The 9223-nt window shown below is 42.7% G+C and overlaps 1 long non-coding RNA gene across 1 annotated transcript in view; it reads right to left on the bottom strand.

The window, feature by feature from the left end:
* Window positions 1–137: 137 nt before the first annotated feature.
* LOC109438342 (uncharacterized) overlaps window positions 138–9223 on the bottom strand; it is an 87179-nt gene continuing 78093 nt past the window's right edge. The window contains exon 5 of the long non-coding RNA XR_012492847.2: window positions 138–463. This is a non-coding gene — a long non-coding RNA (uncharacterized LOC109438342). The remainder of the gene's footprint in view (window positions 464–9223) is intronic.

The following is a 9223-nucleotide window of genomic DNA, read 5'->3' as shown; positions in this document are numbered from 1 at the left end:
AGAGGATTGTGATTGGTGTACATGAAGTTTCCTTGACAGTTGTTTCCTATAAGTGCAGATTGATTTAGGTTTAGATCTGTAACACGGGTCGGGCCACTGGGGCAGCCTCCATTTTGTGGGTCCTGATATACCAATTAACTTTATCAGAAGTTAACACACATGCAGAAATGTGTGTTAAAATTTGTGAAAAGGCAAAATATCAGGAGGGGGAAAAAAACCTTCACATGTAAGATGGTCAAGGTAACAGATAATAAACCTTCAAGAAAAAAACTAAGGAAGAGGGGACCAAAAGAACAGCCTGAAGCTGATTCAAGAGGAAATGAAGGTAGGAAGTAGGAAATAGTTTGTTAACTCTGAAGAACGTGGAGGAGAGCTGTGCTGGTCTCCACGCGGAGCGGCGCAGGTGTAGAAGAGAAAAAAATAATTTTCCCTCTACACTTCCAGGTTCTTGGCTGAGACACCCCTGTAATAAAAAGGCAGATTAACAGGAGTGAAACAAACAAGTTTAATAACATGTATACATCGGAGATACCCAGGAAAACTAACTCCCTGAAATGGCCCAAGCTACCACCCTAAATATCATCTCTAGCTAAAGACAAAAGAAGATGTTGGGGTTCGGGGCAGTTATGGGAGGTTATTAGCAAAGAACAGTAACTGGGTGTCATGCGGAGCGGCCTGCGGGGTCTCTGCTCCCACTCCCCACACAAGAATGCAGGATATGGTGAGGCCAAAAAGGAACACCCATGGAGCCACAGGTAGGGGAGTCATACCACTATGGTCTCACTGGAGGCTGGGTTCACTAGATGTGCAACCTGCTGTCCGTTTTTCTGCCAACTGACCGACAACTCTCCTCCACTCTCCTCGGCTCTCCTTGGCTCTCCTCTGTAGCCGCAGCAGTTATATTAGTGGCCAGTGGCTCAATGGCTACAGCTGACGGCCAACCAGCCACAGCTGATGGCCATCCAATCACAGTTGATGGCCATTTACTACCTGAGCCAGCAGCTTTCTATGTGAGGCCGAGAGCCTGGAAATTGCTTTTTGGGGTTCTGTCCCCACACTCCACCCCTACAGGGTCTCGGTTCACAATCTATGCGACAAGCGTCTTCCGCGAGGGGCTGTGTGCGAGGAGCCTGGAGGTGAATGCAATATCCTGGACATAGCCAGGCTCTCTGGGCACAGCCAGGGTGTCTCGGCACCACCAGTGCTTCTGGGCACAGCCAGACTTCCTGGACTTCTTAGGGTACCACCTATCTTCCCGGACACAGCCAGGGTTTCTCAGGGCACCACCAGTACTTCTGGGCGCGGCCAGACTTCCTGGGCTTCTTAGGGTACCACTAGTTTCCCCGGGTACAGCCAGGGTTTCTGAGGGCACTGCCACCCTCTCTCTGTGCACTGCCAGACTTCCTGGACTCAGCCAGGGCTCTCAGGGCACTGCCACTCTCTCTGGGCCTCCCAGGGTACTGTGCTGGAACAACAGCAACTCACAATCAAGGTGCTTACATATTCTCAATGGTGGCCAGTGAAGACACAAAAGTAAATATCCCCCAGTTCCAGTACATGGTGGTATGTTCCTAAACAAACAGTCAAGCTGTCCATTAAATTAGGGATAGAAGGCAAGTCCCCATAGTCCATAGTCATTCGCCAGGGCTGTCCTGGGGTGAAGGACGACCTTGACCTCACTCTCATCTCCCATGAGGACTCAGCAAGCCTTTCCTCCTGGGACAAGTCCCGCATCCAGGCTGCCTGAGCAGGAACTTCCCGGCCCACAAGGCCGCAACGACCTTTGCTTTCTAAGGCCTGTGCTGGTTGGGGAACTGTCCACATCTTCCCACCCCTCCACGGGGGTCCAGCTTTCTGGCAGCTGCTCCTCCTGGTCTTCCTAAAACGGAGTGTTCATACGGACAAACTGCTCCACTGCACTTTGGAGAGCTTTGGCCGGCACTGTACCCTGCTCGCTGCTCCATTTGTCATGCCGGGTGACCTGCGGGGTCTCTGCTCCCGCTCCCCACGCAAGAACGCAGGATATGGTGAGGCCAAAAAGGAACACCCACGGAGCCATAGGTAGGGGAGTCATACCACTATGGTCTCACTGGAGGCTGGGTTCACTGGATGTGCGACCTGCTGTCCGTTTTTCTGCCAACCAACCGACGACTCTCCTCCACTCTCCTTGGCTCTCCTCTGTAGCCGCAGCAGTTATATTAGTGGCTAATGGCTTAATGGCTACAGCTGACGGCCAACCAGCCACAGCTGATGGCCATCCAATCACAGTTGATGGCCATTTACTACCTGAGCCAGCACCTTTCCACGTGAGGCCGAGAGCCTGGAAACTGCTTTTTGGGGCTCTGTCCCCACACTAGGGTAAGGTTGTTATGCAGATTTAACTTGTTGTCTTGTCCATTGATAGGAAGTTTCTAGAGATTTACTCATCCTGCACTTTCTGGTCCAGAGAGGGTGTGGGGACAGAGCCCCAGAAAGCAGTTTCCAGGCTCTCGGCCTCACATAGAAAGGTGCTGGCTCAGGTAGTAAATGGCCATCGACTGTGATTGGATGGCCATCAGCTGTGGCTAGTTGGCTGTCAACTGTAACCAGTGAGCCATTGGCCACTAATATAACTGCTGTGGCTACGCTAGCAAGAAAATGGGGGCTAGCAAGAAGATGGTGGCTGAGCTAGCAAGAGCGGATTGCAGAGAGGCAGATGCCGCAAGAGAGAATATAGTGATATGACTCCCATACTTATGGCTCCATGGGTGTTCCTTTTTGTCCTCACCATGTCCTGTGTTTTTATGTGGGGAGCGGGAGCTGAGACCCCGCAGGCTGCCCCACACGACAGAGGGAGACCCTTATAAATGGAGATTTCCCTTATAAATGTAAATGTCTCCTACAAAAGAGTAACATCTGCTCATTTTCACAGTTTTTTCCTTGTCTGCTATTTCTTAAAAATAATGAGCTCAAAATAATCCTTATACCAAAGAGGCAAATATTGGGGTGACACATTCTGCTTCCTTTCATATGTGTGCCCACCTGAAGCACTGCACCTGAGGGAATGCCATTCACATGATAAATGGTACAAATGCCTGTGTTTATTACTACAATTTTGGGGGTGTATAAGGGAATAAAGTATCTTTTTAACATAAAATCAGGACGTCATCAAAATGGCGGCGTGAGGTGAGCCTCTGTAAAGCTCCCCCAGAATTTACAACTAATCGAACAACAATAACTCCACAAAGGACTCCCTGCATAGCAGACAGGCAGGACGAAGAGGGTCACTACTGAATTCACCTACAAGTGGGCGAATCACGCGAGCGGGGGGGAGGAGGGAAGGGAGAAGTGCGGAGACGGATCCACGCAGGCGCAGGACGCAGACCTAGCTCAGTGCTCCGAGCTCGCTGCTTCCCGGAACTACCGCAGCTGCGGGAGAGGGAAGAACTCGGACTATAGGGCTCCGCTTATGGCCCACAGGGCTGAGGGGACAGCATATAACATGGCTGAACCCAACGCTCACGGCAGAGACCTCGGAGAAAAGACTGAGAGAAGAAGGCTGAAAACGGTGGTTTAAGCCCTCACTGCCAAGCAGAGAATGGAAGCCTTAGGCACTGAGACTAGTCGCCCCCTCCCTACCCTCCCAGAGCTCGCCTTGCCCCCCACCTGCCCAGTGCTAGAGGCAGAACAATAGCAGTGTCAGATCAAAAGAACAGAATATTTGCTGTCCTGAGAACTGTAGACCGCAGATACAGATTCACAGCCCAACTAGTTCCAGCAAAGAGGAGTGAGCTGTGGAAGCAGGACAGGCTGTGGTGGTGGTCGCCGCCATTGCTCTGGGCCATCTCTCACAATTAACCACACCCCTGGCCTCACCTATCAGGGCGGATCCCTGCAGGTGTAAACAGAACTGCTGAAACATACGGGCTCTGAATCTGGTGCAGGAAGAGCTTTGGAACATCAAAAGCTCTCCGCATCCCCACACGGACATTGCACCCTGTGACCCAGGTGAACTATTAACAGAGGAGATGCCCGTCTCCCAGGGAATCCCCCCCATTGTGTGAGAAGCTGGAATAGTGCAGAGAAAACATGGGACTACTGTGTGTGAGAGAGAAAAAAGGCTGCAGTCGGAGAGAAAATAAAACATTCTACCAACAAGTACTTGAAAACAAAAGAAAGACCTCTTCCTATCAACCTGTTGCAGAAGCCACTCCTATAGATGTCTAGGAAGAGAAATAATAAATCAGTAATTGCCATGAATAACCAGGGCAACAAGACAGCTCAGAAAGAAAGTGAAAAGTCTCCAGAAATGAAATTTAAAGATATGGAAATATGTGACTTAAATGACAGAGAATTTAAGATTGCAGTTCTGAAAAAACTCAACAAGATGCAAGAAAACACAGAAAGGCAGTTTAATGAACTCAGAAACACAATCAAAGAACACCATGAGCATTTTACGAAAGAGATTGAAATTTTAAAAAAGAACCAAATAGAATTTCTGGAGATGAAGAACTCGATAGAAGAAATTAAGAATGAAATAGCCAGCTTAGGTAGTAGAGTTGACCAGATGGAGGAAAGAATCAGTGACATCAAAGATAGTAATCTGGAAATGACACAGATGGAAGAAGAAAGAGACTTGAGACTTAAAAGAAATGAAAGAACTCTACAAGAACTTTCTGACTCCATCAGAAAGAGCAATAGAAGAATAATGGGCCTACCAGAAGGAGAAGAAATAGAGAAGGGAACAGAAAATATATTCAAACAAATTGTTGATGAGAACTTCCCAAACTTGTGGACAGAACTGGGTCCTCGAATCCAAGAAGCAAATAGAACACCTAATTACCTCAATCCCAACAGGCCTTCTCCAAGGAACATTGTATTGAAGCTGTCTAAAATCAACAACAAAGAAAGAATCCTCAAGGAAGCCAGGGGAAAGAAGACAGTAACCTACAAAGGAAAGCCCATTAGATTATCATCCGATTTGTCACCAGAAACTCTACAAGCCAGGAGGGAGTGCAACCAAATATTCAAACTGTTGAAAGAGAGAATTTATGAGCCAAGAATAATATATCCAGCAAAGATATCGTTTAGATATGAAGGTGGAATAAAGACCTTTCCAGACATACAGAAGCTGAGGGAATTTTCTAATACACCACCTGCACTACAAGAAATACTAAAGGAGGCTATTCGACCACCATCAACAGGGACAACTTGTGGCAACCAAAACATAAAAAGGGGGAGAGAAAAGGCCTGAACTGGAATATGGGAATGGAGAAAGTAAGCGTGCTGAAGAAAATGGAATACTCTAAATATCAAACTTTCTTTTACATAAACTTAAGGGTAACCACTCAAAAAAAATCCAGAACTGAAATATATACTGTAATAAAAGAAGAAACGGAGGGAAACATCATAGAATACCACCACACAGAAATAATAGACAACAACAAAAAGAAAAAGAAACAATGGAGACACGGCCTAACCAGAAAACTAAAGATAGAATGTTGGGATATCCTCACATATCAATAATCACCCTAAATGTAAATGGACTGAACTCACCAATAAAAAGCCACAGAGTAGCAGATTGGATCAAAAAACTAAACCCAACCATATGCTGTCTCCAAGAAACACATCTCAGCTACAAGGACACACATAGACTCAAAGTGAAAGGGTGGAAATTGACACTCCATCAAAGTGAAAGACTCAAAGTGAAAGGGTGGAAATTGACAACTGCATCAAAAAAGAAAAAAGGAATAAATTTAACCAAGAAGGTAAATGACCTGTACTTAGAAAACTTATAATACATTGAAGAAAGAAATAGAAGAAGATACAATTAAATGGAAGCATATGCTGTGCTCATGGATAAGAATTAACATTATTAAAATGTCCATATTACCCAAAGCATTCTATAGATTCAGTGCGGTCCCTATCAAAATGTCAATGGCATTTTTCACAGAACAGAAACAAATCTTAAAATTTATATGGAACCACAAAAGACCCTGAATAGCCAAACCAATCTTGAGAAAAAAGAACAAAATTGTAGGTATCACACTACCTGATATCAAACTATAGTACAAGACTATAGTAATCAAAACAGCACGGCGCTAGCATAAAAACAGACAAAAAGATCAATGGAACAGAATAGAGAGCCCAGAAATAAACCCACAGCTATATTGTCATTTAATCTATGACAAAAGAGGCAAGAACATACAGTGGGGTAAAGACAGACTATTCAATAAATGATGTTGGGAAAACTGAACAGATACATATGAAAAAACTTACACCATATACAAGAATAAACTCAGAATGGCTCAAAGACTTAAATGTAAGACCCAAAACTATAAAACTCCTAGAAGAAAACATAGGCAGTAAATTCTCTGGCATTGCTCTTAGTGATAATTTTTCTGATCTATCTTGTCAGGCAAGGGAAACAAAGGAAAAAACAAACAAATGGGACTATATCAAACTAAAACATTTTTACACAGCAAAGGAAACCATCAACAAAATAATGACAGCCTACTGAATGGGAGAAGGTATTCACCAATGATACATCTAATAAAGGATAAATACCCAAAATTTACAAAGAACTCATATGTTTCAACACCAAAAAAAGAAAAAAAGAAAAAAGAAAACCCAAACAATCTCATTAAAAAATGGGCAGAGAGCCTGAATAGACATTTCTCCAAAAAGGACATACAGCTGGCCAATAGACTTATGAAAAGAGGCTCAATGTCAGTAATCATCAGAGAAATGCAAATTAAAACCACAATGAGATATCACCTCACAGCTGTCAGGATGACTGTTATCAATAAATCAACAAATGACAAGTGCTGTTGAGGATGCGGAGAAAAGTTACATTGTTGGTGGGATTGCAAATTAGTGCAGCCATTATGGAGAACAGTTTGGAGGTTCCTCAAAAGATTAAAAATACAACTACCTATGACCCAACAATTGCACTTCTATTTACCTGAAGAAATCCAAAACACAAATGCAAAAAGATATATGATGCACCCCTATGTTTATTGCAGCACTATTTACAATAGCCAAGATATGGGAACAACCGAAATGCCCGTCAATAGATGATTAGATAAATAAATTGTAGTAACAAATGCAATGGAATATTATTTGGCCACAAAAAAGAATGAAATCTTACCATTTGCAACAACATGGATGGACCTAGAGGGTATCATGCTTAATGAAATAAGTCAGATTGAGAAAGATAAATACCATATGATCTCGCTTATATGTGGAATATAATAAACAAAATAAACAAAATGGAAATAGAATCATAGATATAGAGAGCAAACTGATGGTTGCCAGAGGGGAGGGGTGTTGGGTGCTGGATGAAAAAAGTAAAGAGATTAAGGAATGCAAATTGGTAGTTACAAAATCGTCACAGGGATTTAAGGTACAGTACAGAGAATATAGTCAATTATGTTGCAACAACTATGTATAGTGCCAGGTGGGTACTGGACTAATTGGGGGGAATCACTGTATAAATACATAAATATCTAATCACTACACAGTATACCTGAAACTAATAACATTGAATGTCAACTGTAACTGGAAAAAAAAGAAATAAATCATTTTAAGAAAATAAAACATGTTACACATAAAATAAAAAGCAGCATTACTAGAAAAAAAGAAAAAAGGGGTTCTATGGAAAGTAACCTCATAGGGTGATCTCATCATAAATTCCTAACTGGGCAGGTCATGGTATGTAGTCTCACCCAGATGTACAACTTTTTTTTTTTTTTTTTAATTAAAGTTTATTGGGGTGACAATTGTTACTAAAGTTACATAGATTTCAGGTGTAAATTCTGTATTACATCATCTATAAATCCCATTCTGTGTTCACCACCCAGAGTCAGTTCCCCTTCCATCACCATATATTTGATCCCCTTTACCCTCTTCTACCATCCCCCTCCCTTACCCTCTGGTAACCACTAAGCTATTGTCTGTGTCTATGAGTTTTTGTTTCTCATTTGTTTGTCTTGTTCTTTTGTTGTTTTTGGTTTATATACCACATATCAGTGAAATCATATGGTTCTCTGCTTTTCCTGTCAGACTTATTTTGCTCAGCATTACACTCTCAAGATCCATCCGTGTTGTCACAAATGTTCCTATTTCATCTATTCTTACCACTGAATAGCATTCCATTGTGTATATATACCACAATTTTTTTATCCATTCATCTATTGAAGGACATTTTGGTTGTTTCCATGTCTCACACACTGCAAATAAAGCTGCAGTGAACATTGGGGCACATGTGTCTTTATGGATAAATGTTTTCAGATTTGTTGGGTAGATACCCAGGAGAGGGATGGCTGGGTCAAACGGTAATTCCATTTGTAATTTTTTGAGGAACCTCCACACTGCCTTCCATAGCAGCTGCACCAGTCTGCATTCCCACCAACAGTGTATGAAGGTTCCTTTTTCTCCACAGCCTCTCCAACATTTGTTACTATTTGTCTTGTTGATGATAGCCATTCTGACTGGGGTGAGGTGATATCTCATTGTGGTTTTCATTTGCATTTCTCTGATGATTAGTGATGTTGAGCATTTCTTCATATGTCTATTTGCCATTTGTATGTCCTCTTTGGAGAAATGTCTCTTCAGGTCCTCTGCCCATTTTTCAATTGGGTTGTTTTACTGTTGTTGAGTTGCATGAGTTCCTTGTATATTTTGGATATTAGTACCTTATCGGAGGCACTGTTTACAAAAATCTTCTCCCATTCAGTTGGCTGCCTCTTTATTTTGTCAATGGTTTCTTTTGCTGTGCAGAAGCTTTTAAGTTTCATATAGTCCCATTCGTTTATTTTAGCTTTTATTTCCCTTGCCTTTGGAGTCAAGTTCATAAAATGCTCTTTGAACCCAAGGTCCATAAGTTTAGTACCTATGTTTTCTTCTATGCAGTTTATTGTGTCAGGTCTTATGCTTAAGCCTTTGATCCATTTTGAATTAATTGTGGTACATGGTGACAATAGCAGTCCAGTTTCATTCTTTTGCACGTGGCTATCCAATTCTCCCAGCACCATTTATTGAAGAGGCTGTCTTTGCTCCATTGTATGTTTTTAGCTTCTTTGTCAAAAAGTATCTGTCCATATTTATGTGGTTTTATTTCTGCGTTCTCAATTCTATTCCATTGGTCTATGTGTCTGTTTTCCTGCCAATACCATGCTGTTTTGATTATTGTGGCCCTGTAGTACAAGCTAAAGTCAAGGAGTGTGACACCTCCAGTATTGTT

The sequence above is a fragment of the Rhinolophus sinicus genome, chromosome 11, assembly GCF_057876585.1.
Source record: "Rhinolophus sinicus isolate RSI-liver-muscle chromosome 11, RSI-T2T, whole genome shotgun sequence".
Taxonomy (NCBI): Eukaryota; Metazoa; Chordata; class Mammalia; order Chiroptera; family Rhinolophidae; genus Rhinolophus; species Rhinolophus sinicus.
The sequence above is the reverse complement of the archived record's forward strand: the minus strand, read 5'-3'. Positions and strand labels throughout refer to the sequence as shown.